We start from the raw sequence: 25,434 nt of genomic DNA, 5'->3' as shown, positions 1-25,434 counted from the left end.
AAACTGAACGCAGGATTCAAAATGTAGCCTCACTGGTACTGAGTACAGGGTGGCGATCACTGCCTTGGTCCTGCTGGCCACACCATAGCTGGTGCAAACCACTGGCCTTCTTGGCCACCTGGGCAAACACTGGCTCATCTTGAGCTGCTGTTGACTGGCACACACAGGTCCTTTTCTGACAAGCAGCTTTCCAGCCACTCTTCCTCAAACCGGTAGCACTGCATGGGGTTGTTGTGACCCAAGTGCTTGCGCTTCTGTTTTTCTAGATGTCAAATAACATTGAAGGTTATTTCATCCTCTCAAAGCCAAAAGTCAACAGAACAAGAAGCGGCTGGACAGGTATTACTAATCACTCAAACATCATATAGCCAGATGTAATCCTTCTGCTTCTGGTATATGTCAGTGTTCAATATAACTTTCTTTCACTCATCTCCTGTGTTGAGTAGCAGAAAAAATTTTTACACAATCAACAAATTTTCTGCCTCAAATTCAATCAAGAACCATGAACAAGAGCTGATAAGCAATATATCGCCTTGGCAGATATGTGTTTTCATTCATATATTATTCTTCTGAATGGTAAGTAGAGGCAAGTCTCATTTCAAAATACAGACCAGAGGACAAAAACCAGCAGAAAAGTTGTCTATGCATGTATGTTCAGGGTGAAAAGACTTTCTCCTGCTCCCAAGTCAGAGGAAGTACTATCTGACATCTATTACTTCACCTAACTTTTAAATAATGTTTTTCTGTGTTCCATCTTAAGGAGACCTTCAGCTATGGTATCCATGAAGTCAGAGATTCTTCAGTCATGTTCCTCCTTCACGTCACTGTTACCTGGCTAGTACAGTTTCTCTTTCTGCTTTAAAGAGGCCTTAAAGACTGAAGTCAGAATTTGTGTAGGCACCAGGCGTTTAACTAACCAAACACACACTTGTAATTTCACTTATGTTGTATTTATCCTAAAAGAATTGCTCACTTCATTTCCATTTTTTTCCCATGAATGTCTTCCATGCATTCCATTATTTAAAATGAAATAAAAAAATATTCATAAAAAGATAAAAATAAATCTATGTCTGTTCCTTTGACTGTTATAAGGAAGCATGATCTGGACAAATGTCATTGACCTAATCTTAAATATCAGTGTTTCAACTATTCTTCAACCTTTAGAGTCAACATAGCCCCTGATAAAATGGGTGGCTGCTCTAAAGGGTGCTCACTATGAGTCCTTGGGATCAGTCAGTCAGTTGATGAACTGAACACATTGGCCTGATTCTTACAAGGACCCAGTGCAACTACAACTGCCTTAATACAGAAATCATTTTTTGCAGTGTTTTCAACCCATTGGTGTCTATGGATTGTGAACTAATACTACTTACAGGTCAACGACAATTCACTGCATTGAGTGGGGCTGTAGAAGAAAAAGCCTACTTTGGTCACAGGGTCACATATTCACGGGAGGTGATTTTATTTTGTCAAATCTTATTTAAATGAACTCATCTCTTTAATTTAATTTTATGAATTTTTTTCTGTAGGTTTCTCATAGCTGACATTATATTTAGTTTAATGAGATGCAGTAATTGAAATACTTGAATAGTATTGCTTTGTTCATATTGTTTTATGTCAACCATATGCTGAATCTTAATCCAGCCTAGGAGAATACTATGTCCTGATCAGATGTAGAGGTGTTGCTCTTAGAAGAGCACCTTCCCACACATGCACACGGACCAGCAAGCATAAAAGGGGTCATGTATTTCTTCAGGGAGCTATGAGAAGGAGTGAAAAATAATGGCTTTCTGTCTACATGTAGCTGTGATGTGGTGATAACCACCAGTGATGAATGGGACAACTAAACCCCAGTCTCATAAACCTCACTCTGTGGTGGTTTGTGGATGAAGAAAGTAAAGTAAGGCAGCTTTTGATCAGGCTATATGAATATCAGGAAACTGGCTGTATATTTGGGTTACTAATAGAAAATACTTTCCCTGTAAATGAGTATTTTTTATTAAAAAAGCTTCATGTAGGTTCCATTAGAGATGTTTGAACAGTATTCAACTGTGTATTAATTATACTGCCTCAAAAGACTTCTGACTTTTCTCTGTTAAAATTAGACAAGGATTCCAATTACATCTTTCTTGGGCAATACCTAGCTAATCACAACCTTAAGTTGCACTATCCAGAAAGACAGTGAGAATGAGAGAGCTGTTTAAAACTAGGTGAAATCTAAGTAATCTAGTAAACTAGTCGGTTTAGCTTTTTTCAGGGGTCATCATCATGGCTAGGCTTCGTGAATGAAGATTTAGGAAGGCTCTGTCCACATTTGTTACAGGCACGCTGGTGGCTAATAAGGCCAATACGAGATAGACATGTCCGATTGCAAAAGGCACAGCAGAAGGACTCCCTAGGTGGTATATTCTGCAAGGCATGGTTCTTTCTGTGCTGTCTTTTCTCCTCGAGAGTGATCCTGAGGGCGTTCTCAAGGGAAGCAGCAGCGTTATAGATGGTGTGTCTCCAGGTCTCTCGATTTGAGGCCAGAGTAGACCAGTTATGATGATCAATATGGCCGAGGTTGAGCTCATTCAAGGGTCATTCGAGGGTCAGCTCATTCAAAGAATAGTATAAATTGCTTTAGGGCTAAGTGAAGTATTTTGTATTAATTTTAGAAAATCTGTATGTGGGAAATGTATTTTTTAAATATTCTGGTGGGCACAGGATGTTCTCAAACTGTATAATGTCACCTTACTCAGAACTAATCTATTCAGATTTCTAGATGGGGACAACTAGCAAACCTCTTGTCTTATTGTGTTCTAATTCAGAGAGAATTCATTAGGCAGTGAAGTGATTCTACTTAATGTAAAGAAAATGATATATTGTTACAAAAAGCAATTCACAGAGCCATCAAGGTTTTTTGCTCATTCTTTTAACTCTAGCTTTTACAGATTTAGTAACTTAGATAATAGGGGTTTTTCTTTAGATTATTTTTAACCTTTTCTTGATCTCTCACTGAAATACCCTCCCTTACCATCAGCAAGACATCAGGTTTTCTACACTCTGCCTTCATAGAGGGACTGGCAAAATCCTGATCTTCATCAGCAACAGAAGGAAGCCTCAGGAGCAAGCACAGCTGTTAAACCTTTGTTCTACTTTGACTGTTGAATTTTCCGGAGTGACCTGGGACTTTTTTTCCTATTCTGTACCTAACCTGTACTTACATGCTTCAGACTGGGAACTTCACTTTTTGCCTGAGTGAGCTGCATACTTTTTCATGTGTGACAGTGTGCTGTATGACCCTGGCTGCGCTCAATAAAGAAACCAGGCAGATTTGCAGAATGGAAAAAGAAAGGAAAGGGATTTGAAGTTCTGTTTTGTCCTCGCTCCTGTGTCACTGGACTTTTTGTGTCACTCTGCTGAGACAGACTGAGTAAGGTCAAATTTTACCAGGCAAAAGATCACCTTCTTCTTTAAAAGATTATTTCAGTACATCAGCCTGTGGATTTTAATAACCCAGTAGATAAGTGAAAAGTAGTCCTGCTAGAAATCAAAACACTGTCAGCCTGTTTCCATTTAGCTATTTATCATGGTGGGGTTTTGCCTGTGGCTCTCAGTTTGATATAATCTCTGGATAGCACAGTGTTAAGTGGCTTTTTTGTTACTAAGAAGTAAATAAAAATGGTATTATCTGAATCTTGTGATTATTTTTTCCATTTGTTGCTGTTTCTTTTTCATATTCTCTGAATTTGTTTACTTATAATTTCAGATTAGAAGTAGAAAAATCTAATTTAAGTATTTCTGATTGAATTTTATAAATTGCAGGGAAAAAAGAAAAAAGGGGTGTGTGTGTGTGTGTGTGAAAGAAACCTTTGTGAGCTTTTTTTAGGACATCATCTGTTTTCCAGACTTTTCCCCAATATATACCTGTCCATATCTTCTAAAAGCTTCCTACTTGCAGTTTCATTTAAGTAAAACCCTCAAGATTGTTGCTACTGATTTTATTGTTATTTGCAAAACATGTATTTCCTAATGACATTGTCCCCTTAACTTCATTTTGCTCAATTTATGCCCTGTATATGAGAACAGTGAAGTCTTTTTGTTCTCAAGCCGGGCACAACACATTACAAGTATCATAATGACAGTGATTTCTCCAATGACCCACATAGAACAAAAAAGTCTCCCAACAACATACAAAAAAAAAAAAAAATTCAATTAACTCCTCCAATGTTTTCTGAGCATGGATACCCATGCTACCATTCTGTGCCTTAACCATGTGTAAATGCATGTAACTCTTTGGTGATTTTGCTGTTGGTGGAAATATCTCTATGTTTTGAATAGAGAGAGATTTTTTCTAAACCCAACTCACAAATAGAATTTCTATAAGAAAAGCAAGTGATTAGTTAAAATGGGTTATCAGGATATTCCCAAGGTAGTTTATGGAAAGACTTTTTTGGTGAATTTTCTTCACAATGATTACTCTCCTTTTACAATGTCCTCCATATTTATTATCAAAGTAGTTATACTAATATAAGTATGCTCAACTATTTATCTTTTTTAAGCCCAGCCACAGAGAGATAAATGATAAATAGACTGATTTTATTCATATCACAAGTGTGAGGAAACAGTTATATGTCAGTTAAAATGCTGAGGTAGTCCTTTAATTAAATTATAATTTGCTTTCCTGTCCTCCAGTGCTGTATTGAATGTAATACTGTATCTAATAATTGGGTGATATCTGGAAAGAAAGAAGAGATTGAAAATAGATATGTTTATTGGCTTCCTGGAGAATGTAATCTGAGGTGGAATGAAGAAAATCCCACTGCAAAGTAGTTCAATCATAGTGTGTGATGCAATGAAAAGACAGATTGTATGTATCTGAGAAACATAAAGCACATTCAGCATTGCATGAGTATTACCACTAGCAATAGGAAGTAATTTACTCTGAATTTGAACAAACTATTCCTCTTCTCACATCTCTAATAAAACTACATTTTTCATTTGTTTAGTTTCATTTCATCATCCACTAACATATTAATTGTTACTAGGGAATTTTATACCTCTTCTTAGGTTGTGTAGTGATAATAATAGGTGGGAGGAATCACAGCATGGTTGAGTTTAGAAAGAACCTCAAAGGATCATCTGGTCTTACCCCTGGCTCGGTGCAGGGTTAGATACTACAGGTTGCTCAGCACTGTGTCCAGCTGTGTCTCAAAGATCTCTACAGATGGAGACTCCAGAGCAACTGTGGACAACTTGTTCCATTGTCAGTGAACATGGCCATGGTCAAGAAAATGTTTACTTTTGTTAAAGTGGAATTTCCTGTACTTCAGTTTGTGTGTGTGTCTTGTGATAACAGCACAGAGCAAAAGGTTGACTGTGATGCTGTGCAAGAGTCCTCTGGCAGAGCCAACATTTTTCCTTCAAAGGAAATTCATGACTGATTTTTTGGTTTGTGTTGCTGTGGAAATCAATGTGTTCCTACAGGGAAGTTTGGTTCACTGATACTGTCTTTTCTGACAGAAAAATGTTCATATAGAAAATTTTCAATTAGTTCAGGTATTAGCACTTGCAGAGAGTATCTTTATGAGTAAGTCACAAATCTTATTTTAGCCTGAATCAGAATCGTAGCTGTGTCAGATTTCAGGGTGTGTGCTTTCAGTATTTTGACCCCTAAAAGGCATCCTACCTGAGGGTATTTATTGGCCTCATTTTCTGTGTTCCTAGGCACATTGCTTCCTTCTGATGGGTGCAGGCAGAAGTAGGTGTCATTGCTGTGGCTAGGCTGTTCAGCAGGGTGAGGGAAGGGAGAAATTTACTTTTTATGAGTACATGTATTTGAATTATTTTACTGCATTTCAGCCTCTCCAGGGAGAACCATGTGGTTTGACAGGTGGTGCCTCTGCCTTTCCTACTTCTACCTACTAAGGGAAAAAAGTGTTTTTCACTGGAATCAGAAACATTGTGTGACCATGTATAATTTGTTTTGCATTTAAAATTATTTAAAGTAGAAGAGATATCTAACAAACCTTTTTCAACTGAATGTTTTCAATCTCATTCACTGATATGCTTGAAATGCTGAAGTTTCCCATGGAAACTGGTATTTAAAGCAGTGTCATTGAGTATGTGAGGACATCAGTGACTTGAATTCTTAGGGAAGCCAGTAGTAAAGTTAGGATACTGCAGATTTGTAATTTGAATTCTTTACAAAGATGGGTTATCAAGAGGAGTATTATTAGAAAGGATTATTTGGCAATCACAAGTGCTGTCATCTTTTGCAATGTGTTAAAGGCCAGGTTCTGATTTGTAGGACTCTGAAGAAGAGACCTTTTTAAAATGTTAGGCATTGAAATGCGCAATAAAAACAATATGAAAGTGCACACTCAAATTAATTTCAGAGTAATGCTCTCTTTTGTAAAAGTTTTTCTAAGAGGCGATTTTCTAATTCTACAAAATCACTCACCTAATTTATGTATACTTCTTTCTTTTCAAAGTGTTTTAAAGACTGTTCTGCCTACCCCAGTATTTTATCTCTCACCCTTATGTTATTCAGGTCTGTGTCCTAGACTTTCATGCATAGGAGTAAAAAGGCAGAAGTGGAGGATACCTTTGTTCCCTTTAGTGTTCTGCTTCAAACACTGTCTTTATACATTTCATATGTCTGAGTTCTGAGTGAGAGAGTAGTTTATTTTACTTAGTTTCCTTTCAGTTATTGAACTATATTGTGTCTTTTATTAGCAATGACAACATAGGTGAAGCAATAAACATCGAGATGTCCTGTGGGCTCTACACAGCATTAGTCTGCTGTTCTTCCATTACTGCATCCTCTCTAAAAGCTCTTAGCTATGAGCTATATGTATATATGGGGGGGGGGGGGAGGGGGATGAAGGAGGAGAATGGGGAGATTTGCATAATCTGGTTGAACTACCAAACATCTGAGACAAGGCTCTCAAGGCAGTCAATGAAAAGAATTTGGCTCTTCAACAGGGTGATTCAGAGCACCTGAGCTAGGTAGGCTGCTTAGAGAGACTATAAATCAGACATTTTAAGCTAGTTGGTATAAATAATCATTCCTCCACTCTCCATTTGTTAAATTTACCATATGGCCAAATGTAGATTCATGTTTGGATAGTTGTTAGCTAAACTTCTACCATATTCTTAATGTATTTCAACTGATTAATTATTGTTGAGATAGCAAATCCAGTAGTTATCTACCATCTATTAACCTCCACCTGTATTTATTTATCCCTTTGTCTTGCAGAATGCAAAAAGGCAGATGTATTGCTAAAACCAAAATAAATTTTAATAGAATTTGCATCAATTTACCTAAAAAGTTGCATATTTCCTTGGGATATTCTGGAACTGAACTGATCCCTGTGGAATGCTATGACCAGATCTGTGGCCACATCATGGCCTATTCTTCAGTATTTTTCATGTGCAATTCTCAACAGAACTTGGTCTTAATAATTTTGTTGGTAATTATCTCTGTCTCCTTCTACTTTAATGAACAAAAAAATCTGGAAGTGAAGAAACATCATTTCTCTGCTAAGCTTCTTTTCCTGGGTGTGATGGAGTATTATCTCACTAAAGGAGCAAGTACTATTACTACATTAATCAGGAATTTGACTTTATTTTTTAAAGAGAGTGTGGAGGCCATTATAATGCTCTGAGTTAAATACATGACTCTTGTTGCCTAATAACAATACTTCAACCCAAGTATATTTTTTTTGTTGGCTCAGCCTTCATGTTACTCTTATTAACACAATATACTCATGTATTTGGACAGCAGGCTCAAACAACTGAAGACTAAGAAATAAGCACACATTGATGAACAGTTAGACTGTACTATGAAATTGTCTTTATTCTAAGCATTCCATAACTTGTCTAGCAAGAAGCATTGTACTGCTTCTTAAATAATTGTGAGTAGAAAGCCATATTAAATGAATTCAGGGAGTATCATATTTAGCATAATTTTGTAGAGAATAATACAGTGGAGCATAATAAATAAAATAATGTTGCACTTGATGGACCTAGGTCTGCTACAGGTGCATGGAAAGCTTTAGCAAAGGACATAATTCTCTGAGTAACATAATTATAAAGATTAAAATGCTGTTCAGATGATCTTAAAACCTTGGTTGAATTGAGCACCTAATAACAGGACACAAAATTGCTGACAATTTTCAGTGTGTATCATTAGTCCAAATTTTCTAGTGTTTTTGCTTGTTTGAACATCAGATTATATGGTTTCTAAATTTGTTTGTGCAACAATATTCCCTCTTCTAAGGTAAGCACGTGAGACGTTTCATTATATTGTTTCAAAAAGGGATTAAAATAATTGTATTTGGACTTTGGACATGCTGCAGTTTTTCCATTAAAAAAAATCTCAACTGAGTAAATCAGATGTGATCTAAAAAATTATACATTTTGTTGTATTGCATTGCAAGTTTCTTTTAAGCTGTTGTATAAATATAGATATGTATAGTGCCCAAGATTTGAATGATATTTACTTGACATATGTTATAATGTTTTGGAAAAAAAGTCCAAATTCAAGGAAACCACTTGACCACTTTAATCCCAAGGTATTACTTTCAAAACAACAAAACAAAGTATTCCTTAAAGCTCAGTATGACATAGGGATTGGTTTATACATGTTACATCCAAGGGAGACCCTAGCTTATGTCCTGTAATGTTTATGAGGAAATTTCAGGTATAACAGGTCCTGGTATTGGCTGAAAGAAAGAGAGAGGCAAGAGCAAGGAGTTACATGGCAATTTAGAGAGGGATATTTCACTATATGTCTAGAGAAAAATGATTATGCATGTAAATGTAATGCATAAGCAGTTTCAAAAAAAAAAAGATTATTTGGCAAACTAAATATTTAAAAAATGTTTAAATAATAATAGCAACTTATTTTATGTACCATTGGATTATATTATTATAACCACCAAAGAAAATATGTTACAGTATTTGCAACCAAAGCACATGAAATGTAAGACTTTGTTAATAGTGATGTGTTAGAGAAATTAACCACAATAGTGTATTTAGTGATCAAAATACTTCCTTTTTGGATTAACTTTTTTAACTGCATTGAGTGATGATTGTTACAGGGAGAGTGTTTAGCAAGAGTGCCTGGAATGGAACAGGCACAGATTTCTAGTCTTGATTTCTGTCTTGGGAATTTGATCATGCCTGTCTTAGCTATAACACTATCCCACCATGTGTGTGCCATCAACTCGTATTAACAATTGGGCACGAGTAAAACTAGATTACTTGTAGTATAAAATATTTTGTAAATCTCTATTAAAAAAACCCAGAAGCATATTTACAAAGTTTTACTGAACAAAACATCGTTGCTGTATTTAATTTGCAGGCATTATTTTTCACCAGGAGTTAGAGATAATCTATTTAGAGCTAGCAAATTTTCAGCATCTTTGAAGCAGAATATTTTCTCACAGTAAGGTTTCTGGTAAATGCTGTGGAAATTGGATTTTAGGTGGTTATTTTGTGAACAAAGAATATTTTATAAGAAAAATTTCTGAACATCATCTATCCATTTGCCCACAGAATATACACTATTAAGCAAATTAGGTGACAATTAAACATTGTATATTTACAGAAAGCTAAAATAATGATTTTTCCTGAATTGTTGTAAAAATTTCATGAAACTGCCAACTCATAAATTAATATTTTAGAGATTAGGAAAAGCACAATAATCATAAGTACATAATATAAACAAGGATAAATCTAAGTGGTTTTCTAAATAACTGAGTATTTTGTAGACTCAGGGGATATAACTCAAAGCATATTTGTTATGGCTAACACAATTATACTTACCTATTAGGTTTATGTAAAACACATTGTATTTCAATCCTGCATGATCTTTAAAAAATTTACAAACACAGAGGAATACTCCAAGCATGAGTTTAAGCTGGCTATGAAATGCAGTCAAAATGCTCGGATAAGGGTTTGTTCGATATTTAAACCAATCTAAAATAGAAAGCTAATTTCTCCACCAGGTTTAAAATATCAGTGAAGGTAGACAGTGTGTTATTTGTTCATCTTTGCAAACAGAGGTTTAAAAAACCACGTTTCGTCAAATTATTTGTAGATAACCCTTAAACTTTTATCTTTTGTGAATGGAGTACCTTTGACATGTCCATGGAATTCTATTAGCAACTAGTGCTGTCAGTAGCTTCCTAAAGCTGCAGAATTATATCACCACTGAACTCATAATCCAGTCTTACTGTGGAACTATTCTAAGCATATCTAGTCTTGGGACAGGTTTAAAAAAAAAAATCACAACAGGATTTGTGATCTTTATGCATAGAGTAGAAACTTAAATGTAGCCATCTGCTTCCTGGGCGAAGGTTCTTCAAACCTCGCTTCAACCTCTTCCATCTTCTGTGAGCTAAGCAGGTGGAAGAACAAGAAGAACAGATCACAACTTTGATTTTTCCATGGACTTTCATTGATACAGCTGAGATATATGTGGTTATTATGGCTGAGTTAGCGTTAAACTAAAATAATTCTGATTGAAAAAAATAAAGCTTTTTAGCTCTCTATCATATGGAATGTATCCCTAGATTTATCTTTATTTCTTTTTTTCCCCTGTATTTTAATGGTATCTAATAGGAATGTAATAACTACTTTATTGGATTTTCCTACTGCAGATAATACTCGGGGAATCCAAACCTTCTTTGGTGTTTTATTAGCTCTCTGAAAGAAAGATCTTTCACAGAACTAGAATGTCAATTCTAATGTGTGTTTTTAAAAGAAGCTTTTTGAACTTTACATGTGTTGCTAGACAAATTGCAAGTTTTCCAAGCATACAAATTGGTACAGCAAAATGCATTAATCACAGCTTTTTGAGTATTCTAATCATAAATCCATCCTTAATATACAAATTTATAGAAAGACAATTAGATAACTAATTTCAGTTCTTGTGCCAAAGGATGAACTCTAATAAGCTTTAAGTAAATTCTAAGTGGAAAGGATTAACATTTCATGAAGCTGAGCCTTAAGCAATTAAAACTCAGTGAAAAATTGTTGAATTTCTGCAAGTATTTTAATCACACAGATGTATGTCTTCCCTGTGACAAGGGGATAGAACAGGGATAGAGGCCAGGTTTTTTTCTGCTGCCTTGGTTTGTGTTGTGTCATGAAGTGTCAATGTGTCTCCTATTACACGTGAGCTGGAAGCTCATTAATGCAAGTGATGGTGTCGGGGAATTCATGTAGTAGTACGTCGTGTCATAACACAATAGAGTGTTTTGAGCCGAAAGCAAAGCTTCTTTGTGTACAAATGCTACAAAAAGAACAGTATTACATTTTATCCAGGTGGTTATAAGTTCATTTACTAAAATAATTTTGCAGTGCTCAGGAAGAATAATGATAATATTATGTTGTTTTCGTAACTCTAACCAAGAACTCACTTGCATTTTCCTGTTTGTTTCATGACTTAAATGTTAGTTTGCTAGTGGGATGGGGATATATTCCTTAAGATGTACAAAGATGTTCTATAATTGAAAAAACAACCTTCTTTGGACAACTGACATGAAAAAGTTAAACTTCAGAGGGTGGGAAGCAAAGAACTAAAAAAAAAAAACAAACCATTTTTTAATATGTAAACAAAATCTGACAATCAGAAAAATGAGTGTTTCTGGATAACTGAAAAGCGTATGTCAAGTTTTCATGAACTGTAATTCAAGCATAGTTTATGACAGGAGATGAAAGAATTTTAGATCCTAGCACAGGATTGCTTATATTGAATTTTGGAGGTTATATAAAAGAAAAGGTTCTGGATTCAGCTGTCACAGTGCTGTCAGAATGGCTACCTGCTGGTTAAGAAAAAGTGACAGGTGGCATCTCATCAAAAGAGCCTTTATTCACTTCAAATAATGAAAAACATGCACCACTTCACCATAACCTTCCAGCTGACAAATGTGGCTTGTGCTTTCTTCATGCATTTATAAGAGAAGGTGTTCTGTACAGGCATTGTCCTTCCCACCCCAGTTCTCAGGTACCTTCTCTCTCTGAGAACTTTGACAAAGGAAAAGCTACAGAAAGAGTGAATATAACTGTTTCTTCTACTGTGATGGCATGCCTGTTGTTGCTGTCTCCCAAGAAAATGATGGGACTGGATGGGTCAAATTCTGCACTCTTGTATTCATATGGCTCCTCTTGACCTTGCTAAGAGATGTTATCACACTGATGCATTATCTAAGGCTAATAACTCAGTGAATGATTCCCTGTCTCACCCACTTCAGAGGGCTTTCCATTTCACCCAGTGTGAACCAGGTATGGGCAAAGTATGTAAGTGTGCACATGCCAGGGGTAGTTCTACTAATGGAGTAAAACATCTGACTGCTTCATATAATGGTGTGTTAAGACACTTTGTGAAATACTATTAATAAAATATTAAGCCTTTTACCAGTGTGTGCAGTATGGTGATAGAAGTTAAATGTCAAGTTTCCTGAGAGGGCATACCTCCAGCCTGATATAAATCTACTACAGCATCACTGACTTCCTCTGAGGGCTGACTTTTGACAGTATTTGAGGGTCTGCTGCTTTCAGCCTATTTTCTCCCACGTTTCCAGATAGAACTGAGAATTTATAAAAATTATAAATAAACAAATGGAGGTGGTCACTTCACCAAGGTATCTTGGAAGCTTATAGAGAGGGTAAAAGAGAGTTCAGAGCACACACATCATGGTTGCACTTTGATGTGCAGTGCAGGGAGTGTGAATAGCCAGCCCTTTGAAAAGAGGTGTAATAACTAACTGAGGGTCAGGTCTATTTTCCTGTAATGCCACAGTGCCTGCAGCCACTTAAGTCAATGGCAGCTGGCTCACATGGCTGCACATATGTCCTGTAGGTGAGATAGATGATGCCTTCATGTAATGAGATCTTGAGCAGACCAAATCATGGTAAGAATTTCCACCCTCTTCCACTCCTAACCTGTCTGCCATTTCTCACTTTCTCTGCCACAGCTTACAGACCTCACTGCTGGCAGACAGATAGGGGCTCATCGCACTGATCAGGTCAGAGTGGTGGTGCAGATGCACTCACCCAGGGAGATATAAATCATGTGAAGGGTGTGAGAGCAGGTGGAAAAAACAGGCATTGTCTGTGAGGGAGAAATAGGAACACATCCATAGTCGTGGACATTTTCTACAACTGTCTCTCTGATACTCCACTGCAGATAAATCTATGTAAACATCCTAAATAAATAACATATGCTTGATTAAAATTATGTTGATTTGTTTGGTTTTTTTTTTAATCAAGGTAATAGCCTATTTATTTATGTGTTTGAAGCTATTTAAATAATGTTTGTGCCAGTCAGTGTTAAGTGTTATGTGTACTGAAAGGCAGCAAAATGCTTTGGCAGCTAAGCAGAGAGTATGAGTTTTGAAGGTTGAATAATTCTGGCATCAGTTTCATTAATGGGGAACTTTTAGTTTTGCTGAAGTTTAGCACAAGGTCAAAACTTAACCCTTGTCAGGTATAACTGATCCCATAACTTTAAAAACAGAAGTCTCTCTTCTGTCCAGATTACCTATCTTGTCCAATTCATTTCTAGTCAAACTGAATAGAAGTTAAAAATCAGAGGAATGCTTATTTTAATCTAGTGTTGCAGTATTCTAATTTGAGATAGAAGGAGATCTGAATTAGTTCCCCTAAAATATTGGCTAGGATGGTTCTAATATAAATTTTTCTATTAACTAAGTGCAAATAATATTTAATTTCTTTAACAAAAGGCTTATGATCCAATTTAGAACATGTTTTAAAAGCTTTTTTCAGTGGACAATATATTTGAGGCATTTGTACTTAAACAACTGTAAATGCTGACTCATTTACTTAAAATTGAATTTCTCTTAAGTACAGTTTGATGCAAATTATAAGTCAAATATGAAGTGTGCCCAGTAAATTGTTTACACAAGCTTTATGTGTAGTGCATGGCATACAGCCAAAAGGAGTCCCTGCCAATGTGTCTGTACCCTTAAAGTCACCAGTCTGGAGTCAGATTTTGTCTGACCTGGGCAAAAATACTGCATTACTAGATGAAAATAAAGGAAGGATCCACTCCTCCTTTGTCCCTCATCTGCTGAACAAAAGCCCTCACAGGTCTGGGCTTCATGAATGCTGTAGGGTGGTTGTTTCTTGGCCTCTGCTGGCCTAAAGTGCTCTGCCTTTTAGTTAAATCGTGTTGCAGCTTCTCCAGGTCTGGATACAAGTTTGTTTGACTTTTAGTTTTAATAATATCTGGAAATTCCAGAAGAGTCCTTGTCTCTGAACCGTGGCCTCTCCATATCATTCCATTCACAGTGTATTAGGACACTTTAAAAATTAAATTTTCATGGCAATAATGTTCATAGTTATCCTGAACTTAAATATTGTTACCAAACATAAAATATGCAAAACTGAAATATTGAATACTCAGCTTTCCTATTTTAGAGTAATTAGCTTTAATAGTTGTTTGACAAGTCATGTTCAGTCTCTCAAGTGCAATGCCTGCTACGTGATTGAACCAGCTGAAACTCCTGATCCTTTAGAGTGCTGTAGTATAGGATTTTTTAAAGGGAAGTAGATCAGAAAAAAATAGGAAAATTATTTTACAAAGCTCTTTTAGCAAAAATTCTGTACTGACTCGAACATTTTTTCATGACTGCTACAATAAATGAGTACATACAGGAGCCTAGAATTAATGTAGTTATAATTAAGCTACTCTGAAAATCATTAGATATTTTAAGCTGTTGAGCTGTTTTCCAGCCCATTACCTTTATTTAGACATAATTATATTTTTTAACATGTTGGTCCAGATAACACCTTCATCATGATTATACATATGCTACAGTGCAGTAGACATACTTGACAATGTTGTATCTTTGTTTGGGTTTTCTTGTATGGCTCCAGATGTCTGATGATGAGTTGTAGGAGATTCTTTTTGAGGAGGGGACAGGGAGATGGTTTGAGGTGTTTTTTGGTTTGTTTGCTATTTGCATTTTTCTCTGGAGTTTTTACACTCTTTGTCATGGCTGATATTGCTTCTGTGTTGCTTCTTCTCCTGTCACGGGTACTGTAGTTACACCCCAGGTCTTGTTTCACAGCTGGCATCCTGTTTGCCAAAGATGATGTTATTTCATTGAACCATTCCAGAATTAGGAGAATTCCCCATTTGATTAAGTTTGTGGATCAGTCATGTAATTTAAAGCTTCGTTTACTCCTTGACTTCTAATGGTCTGATAAGTATAAAACAAGAAATAAAAAATCGACCAAGTATGTCTTCCTGCACAGAGATTGATTTGTGACTTTGAAATATATGCGTCACATTTTAAGGAAAAGCCTCACCTTTTGCCTGTTAGGAAGATGTTAGGAAATCTCTGCCTTTGAACAGGATTCTCTGAGAAAAGCTAAGGTGTTTTGTTTGGAGAATTTCAGGGAGATAAAAATTCAGGGACAGTTTCGTTAATTATCTTTTTCTTAGAGAACATTTTGAGGAGAGAGGAGTGTTCCCAGTCCCTATTGATACCATGGTGTGCTACATAGGTATCTCCTATTAGTTAACAAGGCATCTCAAATCTGTGTTAGATCCAGCAATGTGCTTCTTATCCAGAGCACGTCCAGGCAATCTCATCCCCCATGGGGGTAGTTTGGTACAGACTGTTGGGATCTCCGCAGGCTGGAACACAGATCTGGAACTGCTAGAAAAATAAGGATAGGGAAGTTTAAAAACTGTTTTTCTTTTGGGTCCTTAGGCATCTTAGTCAGGGCTTCGTGGAACTCTGATACTGTTGCCCTGGAGTCTCTTTTGTATTAGGTCTAAAGAACTTAATACAGGGGTTTTGCAAGTGTACAGAAGAAAAATATTTTCATCTCTAGAATGTAACAGCTTTTGCCCTAAGGATTAGAAAACTGGGTTTGATTCCTTTTTCAGTTTCAAGGACTTTAAGTCCTCCCACACAATGTAGTGCTGACAGTGGAAAAATACAAAAGAATATCTAGGAACCAAGACCAAAACAATCGAGAGCCATGATAGCTCTCGATTGATCTAGTGAATCCTGTGTTATATTTGATCTTTCCTTAGTGGAGGGCATTGCAGTCCTTATGTATTCGACTTTGTCTGCAACATAGGGCAGTCCTGCAGTTAGTGGATCATGTGGATTTGGATCCTTAAAGACTCAGGGAGGATTTTTCTGCCAATTTTTTTTTATCTTCTAGGCTAACGTTAAGTGAATACTACCTCCCTCTACTCTCATCCAGATGCTGTGTGAATCTGACAGTTGGAGCTGGTATTGTTTCAATGTGATCTGAAAATTCTCACCTAAATGAGCTCTGAAAGGGGAGGGTATTCTCTCACAGAGATTTTGGACTCTAATCTAGATGTTCTTAGTCCAAGCCACTTTTTGGATACAGTCAGCCTCCTAATGTAGATTGAAGAAGTACCTTATGAATTCAGTCACTTTTTTTCTTGCAGTACACAGAGATAAGAGAAGCTTTGGGAGTTAGGGGTGGAACTGATGCACTTCCATTCTTAGCTCTTTGGTGAATTTCAGTATTTATGACTGAAGTGAAACAAGTAATTTTAATTATAAGGGTTGTATGAAGGAATGAAACTCAGTAATGAAAAGTGGGTAAGCTACAATATTTAATTAATGGGTTTAATTATTGTGTTCTGATCATTGCGTTTAATTAATCACTGTGTGTAACTAAGGTAACATTAGCTATGAATAAGCAATGTTGGTTTGGGTGGAAAACCATCTCTTCACTACTAGTCTCACAGGGAGAATCTGCCATTACACACTGAACTGCTATATTCTTTGGGTATTGCACTGTTCCTCCCATGTGAAACAAGGAGACGTGCTTGAAGGGTAACCTAAAGCTTCAGCTGCAGTTACATAAGGCTTGTGTTGCTTTTTGTCTATGTCTCTTGTTTGTGCATTATAACTGTACTTGGTTGTGACAATTTCACTGCTGGACAGTGGAGGTAGTCACATAACTCTCCTAGGAACAGGGAGTCTGAAGACTCCTGAGAGCAAGGTGTTGTACACATGAAAGGTATTGTACAAACTTCAGTTAGTTCAGTTATGTTCAGTGTTTTGCATTTCTTTCATATCTTTCTATTTTCTATATTGTGCTGTAAATGTAAGTAATATTTTTTGAAGGATCTTTTTCGTATCAACATAGGAATTAATGTGTGCATGTGTTACATACCACCAAAATTACATAGAGGGTTTGTGTTGCAGGACTGTCACAAATGGAGTCATGCACTTCACTCCAAAAAGACTAGCAACAATATATTCTGTTGATATAAGACAGTGAACAAAATTCAGTGGCAAATGTGATTGGTTTAACAGAATTTGATGGCAAGGTACACTATTTTGTGCACAGAGGACAGGGTCAGACAAAATTGTCAGCGATACTCTCCTGTTGAGTCATGAGGTTCAGAAAGGACCCCATTGCATTCATTCTGAACTCCTTCTCAGAATGGAATTTAGGTGTAACTGGATTCAGACGTGGTCCCAGATTTGGTCAGTGTTCTATGTCTAAAGGATTATGTATGTGCAATCAATGCTTTATATCACTCAGCTAAGATTGCAAAGTTCAGTTCTCTTATTCTGAATTCACTTGCTGAGTATCTGACACAATAAGGATTCTCTCAACTTCAAGGACCGACCTTGGGAGGCATCCCTACTCAAGGGGAGATCCTGGTGTGCAGCCTGCTCTATGCTGTCTGCTATTTATGGAGTAAGATTATCTCATGCAAAAGTTCCCAGGTAAATAGCATACTTTGAAAAGAACAGGTATAAAGAATGTTGAAAAGACTATGGATCATTAGTCCTGACTTTTCTTTTAACAAACTAAAAAAACAAACAGAAAAAAAAAACACCAAAACAAACAAACGAAAAAAAATGCCCATGTTTTAGCCTAACAATTGGAACTAATAAAATTGGTCTGTCACTTATTTGTATAACAACTTGCAGTTTTCATTTATAGCCCTACAAGTATAATGTCAATGTTTTGGTGAATAATATCATTGATAGTAGTTTATTTCTTTTTTAAATATCTAAAGGATTTCTTATATTGAATTCTTTGGGAAATAAATGAACGGTTCTGGTGGTATTGTACCTCTCAGTTTTTCTTGGCTGATTTGCATCCCAAACAAATTCAAAGCTTCTTCTTGAACGTAATTTGCAAGAACATCATGCACAAAACATTGGCTAAGAGTCACAGTAGTGACAAGATCCAAATTAGAACAAGAACACTGCTGCTACTGTGTGTGTCCAAACCTGTTGGGTGATGAGAATAAACACAAACACAAGTACAATTTCAGTGAATGTCTTTACTTGCAGAGAAATAGCTAAAGCATTCAAATCACATTTCATTCCCTTGTATTTCCAACTGGCAACAAACACTTTCAGTCTTTATAGTCAACTTTGCTTCAAGATGAACCACTACCAATATCAATTGAAACATAAGGTCAGAGATATGTTTCAAGGCTATTTCCCTTTAAAGTGGACAGGAAGGTTAAAACATGGCTTCAACAGCACAATCATTTGCTGGCTGCTGGTGATGACTGAGGCAGAAGGCAGACAGAGAACAAAACCATCCAGTCCTTACCAACAGAGAGATATCAAATACTGACAGCTGTATCTTTGAGTCTTGTGTTTCTTTGTATTGCTTCTCAATTTAACTTTGGATTTCCAGATGAAGGCTGAGCTCTCCACAGCCGCCATGCAGATGCATAGATGCTGAAGAATCTGGTCAATCAGCTTTCAGAAGGGTGAGGGAGAAATTTTGTTAATACAGAAATTATGTATGGATTCTTTGAAAATATACTTTTATGTTATTTGCATGCTTTTGTCCCTAGGCACTTTCATCAAGTCTTCCTCACTGGGAAAAACTATAGCATCCCCAGGATTTTGGTTGCTCAGTCATTCACGAGACTTGCTCAACAGCATGTCAGAGCCCTCTCTATAGCCATGGGGCTTCTCTGAAAACCTGGGTGTAAGTGGGGCTGATGAGTGCCTGGATCTTGGCCTAGTAGGAAGATGTGGGAGCCCAAATGTAAATCCGGAAACGTAGAAGTGTCCCATGATCAAGCATATAAATGATGTCACTGGGGTAACTGACTCAGCTGTTACCCTATGAAGTTGCTCACACACAAGACAAGAAACCTTCAGGCATAGGGGTTAAGTCCCTTTTCCCATGGGACCTTGTGAGAGAACCAGTGTTCCTTACTGTCAGAAGACACAGGCTATTGACACCATCTTGCTCCTTGCAGTGCCGTGCCTTCCTACTGGCATAGTCCAGCTCCTTTTGGACAGGCAGGAACTGCAGGAAATCACCTTCAACCTGGTTTGAGAATCCCCCACCAGCATCTTTATGGGATCTCACGGGTTGACAATGATATATTTTAAGCAAAAGACAGAAAAATGAGTGCATTATAATTTCTCTTGTATGTTGTTAATAAATAAGACTGATAGGTTTTTGTTGTTTGGATTTCTCACTCCCCCAGATTCAGCCACTTGGACTCAGATAAGAATTACAGTTTAATTTATTTTAAATAGAGAAGTTCTGTTTTCAATTATTTTCTGTTGCCACCCAAAGGACCCTTATCTGGGTATTTATTTTGCAGCTGGAGATTGCTGTTGCCATCTTTGGATCATTTATTAGCTGGTGAGGTTCTTGCTGACTTGGTGGAAGAGATTGCTGAGGAAAACTAATATACTAACCTTCCTACTATATTAAGGACTTCATGTTGTTCTTAAGGGAAGTTAGGGAAAGAGGTTCTTTCCCTTCACATTTTATCAGAGATCAAAACTGAATCATTTGTTTCCTCCTGAAATTGAAAGCAACATCTCTTAAAGAGAATTACATGGAAAAAAACCCACCATACTGTTCTCACTCTAAAACCCAGCATGTTAAATCCAGTCATTTCCTTATCTGTTACCTATGGAATGTTATCTGAACATATCTGTCTGACATTTTCTTTCTGTCAAATTTCATTATTGGAAATACTGCTTAGATTTTGTCAAGCTAGTCATACACCACAGTAATCATTTAATTATTGTGTCAGCCTGTTGAATATATGTTACTTTACTTATCTGTTGAGGTATGTAGTGAAGGAAATGTAATAAAATACCTGAGCCATTTTGAGCTGAAAATAATTTGAGAAGATAATTCCTATCAGTTTAGCAAGTTTATATTTTATTTTTTCTGTACTTCGGTACTTTATGGCAGAGTAATACATATAGCAAACTGTTGCTTCCAGGATCAGTAGTCATTGCTCTGTTTATCAGCATGTCATATATGCACACTGGGATGTTACCTTATCATTTGGTGGACCTATTTGTATTTCAGCTGAAGGCTTTATGACAAGCTGTGCCTAACAAAGGAAGAGACCCTTCAGTTTTCTTTCGGTCCCACCATCTTCCATTTTTCCCTTTATATAAGTGTGTGAATGTGTGTATTTTATTAAAAAAACAAACAAACCAACAAACAGAGAGAGAGAAAATGCAACAGCCAAACAAGAAACTACTAAGAAAGAGACTGTTGAGTTTTAGAGAACTTTTTTTCCCATGCTTTTGACCATATCTTCTCTGCATTTCTTCTAATAACTTTTATGTATTTAGACCTATGGACTCTGATGGAGTGTTCTGTCCTTTTCATTGCCAAAATTTGTGTTGAGAGGAGTCTCACCACTGTCCAGCACAGATTTTGCAATACAGTCCCGACAACCTGACTGGTCTCAAATTCAGAGTTACAAGAGAAACTGCTTGACAAATATTGAGTGTTGTAAATGGGCTGTAACAGGAATTACTCATTTTCTCTCTTCTCCCAGTGATGTGCCAGCATAATTGAAAACTGTAAAGCTTTCTCAGTAGGGCTTTCTTTGGTTAGAAGTCCTCAGTAATCACCCATTCTGACATGCAGAGTGCATGAGTAGAATTTCTAGACTAGAGTGTTTTTAATACTAAAGCTATTTGAGAATAAAAATATAAAAGCATATGTGCATACATATGTCTACTTTGGGGCTACCATCTGCCCATGGCATATACACACTAGCTGGCATTTTTTGGGAAAAGCTGAATAATCTTATTTTTTAAATAAAATAATATATGTCGTTAAGCACATACCCCAGCTCAACAGACATGCTCTGACTGATTCTGAAGATAGTGAATGCATGTAGTCTGTCTCCTTCATAATACATTAATCTGATAGGTGTAATTTAATGACAGACAATTGTTTGAATGCTGTTTGTACCTATAGAATCCCTCAAGGATGTTAATCTGATGTATGATAATGAGAAAATATTTTTAATATCTGGTATTAATGTTCGACAGGATAATACCGCAGGAGGTGATTTCCAAGCAGGATATTCTTGCTGGATAACCAGGAAAGACAGAACAGTAGAATTTGCTAAAAAGCTACATTACACCAGTTTTTTTTGTTAGTTTTGGTGGGTTTTTTTGGTTTTGGTGTTTCTTGGGTTTTTTTGAGCTACAAATATGAGCTGTTGCACTAGCTTTCAAAGAGCAAATATGCATAATTGTTATGCATATCTGTCATATAGTATAGCTGCAAATGACTGCACTGGAAGCAGGGAGCACTTAGTAATAGATTAGATAAAGAATTAGAAAGCACTGATACATGACCAGCATAGACTAGGCCATATAATGTTACTGCTCCATCATCCTCTACAAAGAATCACAGGGAACCTGGAGAGTTGCAGGATTCTTTTCACTTGGTATGGCTGAGATGGAGTTACTTTTCCTCATAGCAACCCTCACAGTGTTGTGCTTTGTACTGATAGATAGAAAGGTGTTGATAACATACCACTGTTTTGGCCACTGCTGAGTAGTGCTGGAACAGCATCAGTGGTCTCTCTCCAATAGTTCCTCCTCACCAGTAGGCTGTGGGTGGGCAAGATCTTGGGAGGGAACATAGGCAGGACAGTTGACCAAAACTGAGCAGAGGTATATTTCATACTGTATAACCTCTGTTCAACAATAAAAGCTAAGAGAAAGGAGGAGAGGAGTAATTCATTAGTAGGATATTTGTCTTCTGGAGTAAACACTATGTGTACTAAAGCTGTGACTGGACATTGCCTGCTGATAAGAAGTAAAGAATAAATATTTTGTTTTCTTTTGCTTGTGTATGTCACTTTTGCTTTATTAAACTGCCTTTATGTTGACCCATGAGTGTTTTTTCCATCGTCTTTTCTTCCCTGGTACTGAGGAGGGGAGTGATAGAGCAGCTTGGTGGACGTTTGGCATCCACCCAAAGTCAACCTACCATAGTCCTTTTTGAAGCCCAACATGGGGCTCAAGACATAGGCACTTTTGTATTAAGTGTGCTATAGCTATAGTAGATATTAAGTGACAAGTTCCTGTTGTGGTAGACACTGGGAATGCAAAGAAGATCAAGCAGTAACCTACCCTGCCTGGCCTCTCAGAAGATCCCTTCATCGTGGGATTGCTGAGAGCTGAAGAAAAGTAGATGCCAATTTCCAATGGGACGTGCACCAGCAGCAATATCGCACAAACTGGGACTCCCTGGATCCTCCATGAGCTGAGTGATCAACTGGAAAGCCAAGGAGTCATCATCAAGACTCACTCACCTTTCAATAGTCTCATATGGACAGTGAAAAAGATTGACAGACAGTGGAAGTTTACAGTACATTTGTGGCCTGAATGAAGTGATGCCACCATTGAGTCCTGCTGTACCAGACCTGTTAGACTCCAATATGAACTGGAGTCAAAGGCAGCCAGGTGATATGCTACAACTCATATTCTCAATGTGCTTTCCTCAATTCCTTTGGCAGCAGAGCTCAGGTGACATGAATTTTGCTGTCATGTGGAGGGATGTCGACATGACAATCAACTGCCCCTGGGGTGGAAACGTAGCCCTACCATCAGTCATGGACTAATCCAAAGTGCACTGGAAAAGAGTGGTGAGCCAGAACATCTACAATATATCAATGAGATCATTGTGTGGGGCACAGAGGCAGAAGTGTTTTAGAAGGGAAAAAGAATAATTCAGATTCTTCTGAAAGCTGTTTTCAACATAAACAAAAAACAAAAAAAAAAAACAAGGTCAAGGGACCTGCACAGGAGATTTAGTTCTTGGAAATAAAATGTGCCTAAGGATACTGTGTTATGATCTGGTTATTAAAATTACTAGAAATGCCTCTACCCAAATGAAGGTGCAAACAAGACCAGATGGCAAAGTCAATAGTATGGGTTTTATTTAGTGGTAAATATGAGGCAGAGAAGGAGAGATAGAAAGAAATAGGAAAGGGGGGGAAGAAAGAGAGTGACAGAGAGAGATTAAAATAGAAAATGTGTCACCACTCCATAGAACCCCGCAGCGTCCCATCAGTCTGGCTCTTCTGGTCTTCTTGGTGGTGAGGATTTCCCAAAAAACACAGAGTTGAATGGATTAATATCCGTTCGGGAGATGTCCAGCACCTCCCCTTGTGGGAGTGGGGAAGGGAAGAGAGTTTTGCAGTCTCTTGCAACAGATTTGTTGACTCACTTGGATCACGTGCAGTCTTCTGGTGGTGGAACGCCTCAGGAATGAATTGGGGGGGGCACTTTGGGGGTCTTTGATGGTTCATGACCCCTTCTCTGCTGCCTCTCATGTGAACGTCCCATGTGTACATGGTCTTCCCAGGAGGGCAAGGAGTTACTCCTTTTGTTTGGTGTGGAGAGATTTCGCCATCACACATCTGAAACCCTTCTCCCCCACCACCTCTTGAGCCCAGCTAGGGCTGATTCTTAACACAGATACATTCTTCTTTCCTGAGGCTTGTTTACTTCTCCTCAGACTTGAGATGATTAGACAATAGTCTTATCTCAAGTCCCCAGCCACAGTCCAAACTCCAGTCAGGAGGCACTGGGAGGAGTGGGGATACTTCTGTGGCTGCAGACTGACTGTTGCTTCCTTGCAGTTTGACAAAAGTCCTTCTATGATTTTGACAATGTTTAAGACATTAACATTCAGTCCATCACATGTTGTCAACGAGATAGCAATTATACCTCCACCAACTAACAAGAAGAAAACACAAGCTTTCCTAGGTCTTGCAACATTTTGGAGAGCATATATTCCAGGTTATAGTTGGCTTGTTAGCACTCTGTATCAAGTAACACAAAAGAAGATCTATTTTGAGTGGTGTCTTGAGCAACAATAAGCCTTTGAACATATCAAGCCTTTGAACATATCAAGCCTTTGAACATGAAATAGCTCATGTGGTAGCTCTTGGCCCCATCTGGACAGGACCAGCTATGCAAAATATACTCTACACTGCAGCTGGGAAGCATGAGCTCACCTGGAGCCTCCTGAAGAAAACATCAGGAGAAACACAAGGGTGACCTTGGAGATGTGGATATTGAGGATTAGAAAAATTGATACTCGCAGCATATGAGGATGTTCAAGCCACTTCAGAAATTGTTGAGACAGAAACATATGTCCTTCTGGCACCATGATTGCCCATGCTATATTGGATGTTCAAAGGAAGCATCCCCTCTACACATCACATAACCACTGCTACATGGAGTAAGTGGGTAATGTTGATCATGCAATGAGCTTGACTGGGAAAATTCAACAGCCCAGGAATCCTGGGAGAGATCATGGGCTATCCAGAAGGCAAACACTGAAATTTTACCGAAGTCAAAGTTTAGAGCATTGCCTGAGGAGGCAGCTCCCGCCCAAGAGGCAGCACCGTATAATGAGTTATCAGAGGATGAAAGGCATTATATTTTGTTTACTGATGGATCGTGCCATGTGGTAGGAAATCATCAGAAGTGCAAAACTGCTGTATGGAGTCCCACATGACAAGTCATTAAGGGCACTGAAAGATAAGGTGAGTTAAGTCACTTTGCAGAAGTAAAAGCCATCCACCTGTCAGATTACTGAATGAGAAAAGTGCTGGTACTCTATACCAACTCCTCAGTGATGACTAATGCCCTGTGGGGCCGCCTACAGCAGTAGCAGAAGATTAATTAGCAATGCAGGGGTGAATCCATCTGGGATGCTGCATTGTGACAGGATGTTGCTGCCCAGGTAGGAAACATGGCTCTAAAGATACATCGTGTAGATGCTCACTTGCCCAAAATCTGCACCACTGACAAACAATGAAACAATGGGCAGGTAGACAAGACTGAAAAAACTGAGGTAACTCAGATGGATCTGGACTGGGAGTGTAAGGGTGAACTATTTGTAACCCAATGGGCCCATGAAACATCAGAACATCTAAGGAGAGATGCAACATACAGATGGCTTCTTATTGAGTGACAGACCTGACTATGGAGGCGATCACGCAGGCTCACTTGTGAATGTAAAACGTGCTGTAATCCAGCAAGCCACATGAGTAAAATCTCCCTGAAATAGAGGGTGGTGGCTGGATTTTTGATATGGTGAGGCCTGGCAAATTGATTGTATTGCACTAGT

The 25,434-nt window shown here is 37.6% G+C and overlaps 1 protein-coding gene across 1 annotated transcript in view; it reads left to right on the top strand.

The window, feature by feature from the left end:
- GABRG3 (gamma-aminobutyric acid type A receptor subunit gamma3) overlaps positions 1-25,434 on the top strand; it is a 318,560-nt gene that overhangs the window by 189,210 nt on the left and 103,916 nt on the right. The window lies entirely within an intron of this gene.

Source organism: Manacus candei, unplaced genomic scaffold, assembly GCF_025592945.1.
Source record: "Manacus candei isolate 608988 ecotype Guabito, Panama unplaced genomic scaffold, ASM2559294v1 h1tg000069l, whole genome shotgun sequence".
Lineage (NCBI taxonomy): Eukaryota > Metazoa > Chordata > Aves > Passeriformes > Pipridae > Manacus > Manacus candei.
Note: the sequence above shows the minus strand (reverse complement) of the source record. Positions and strands in the feature narration are given on the sequence as shown.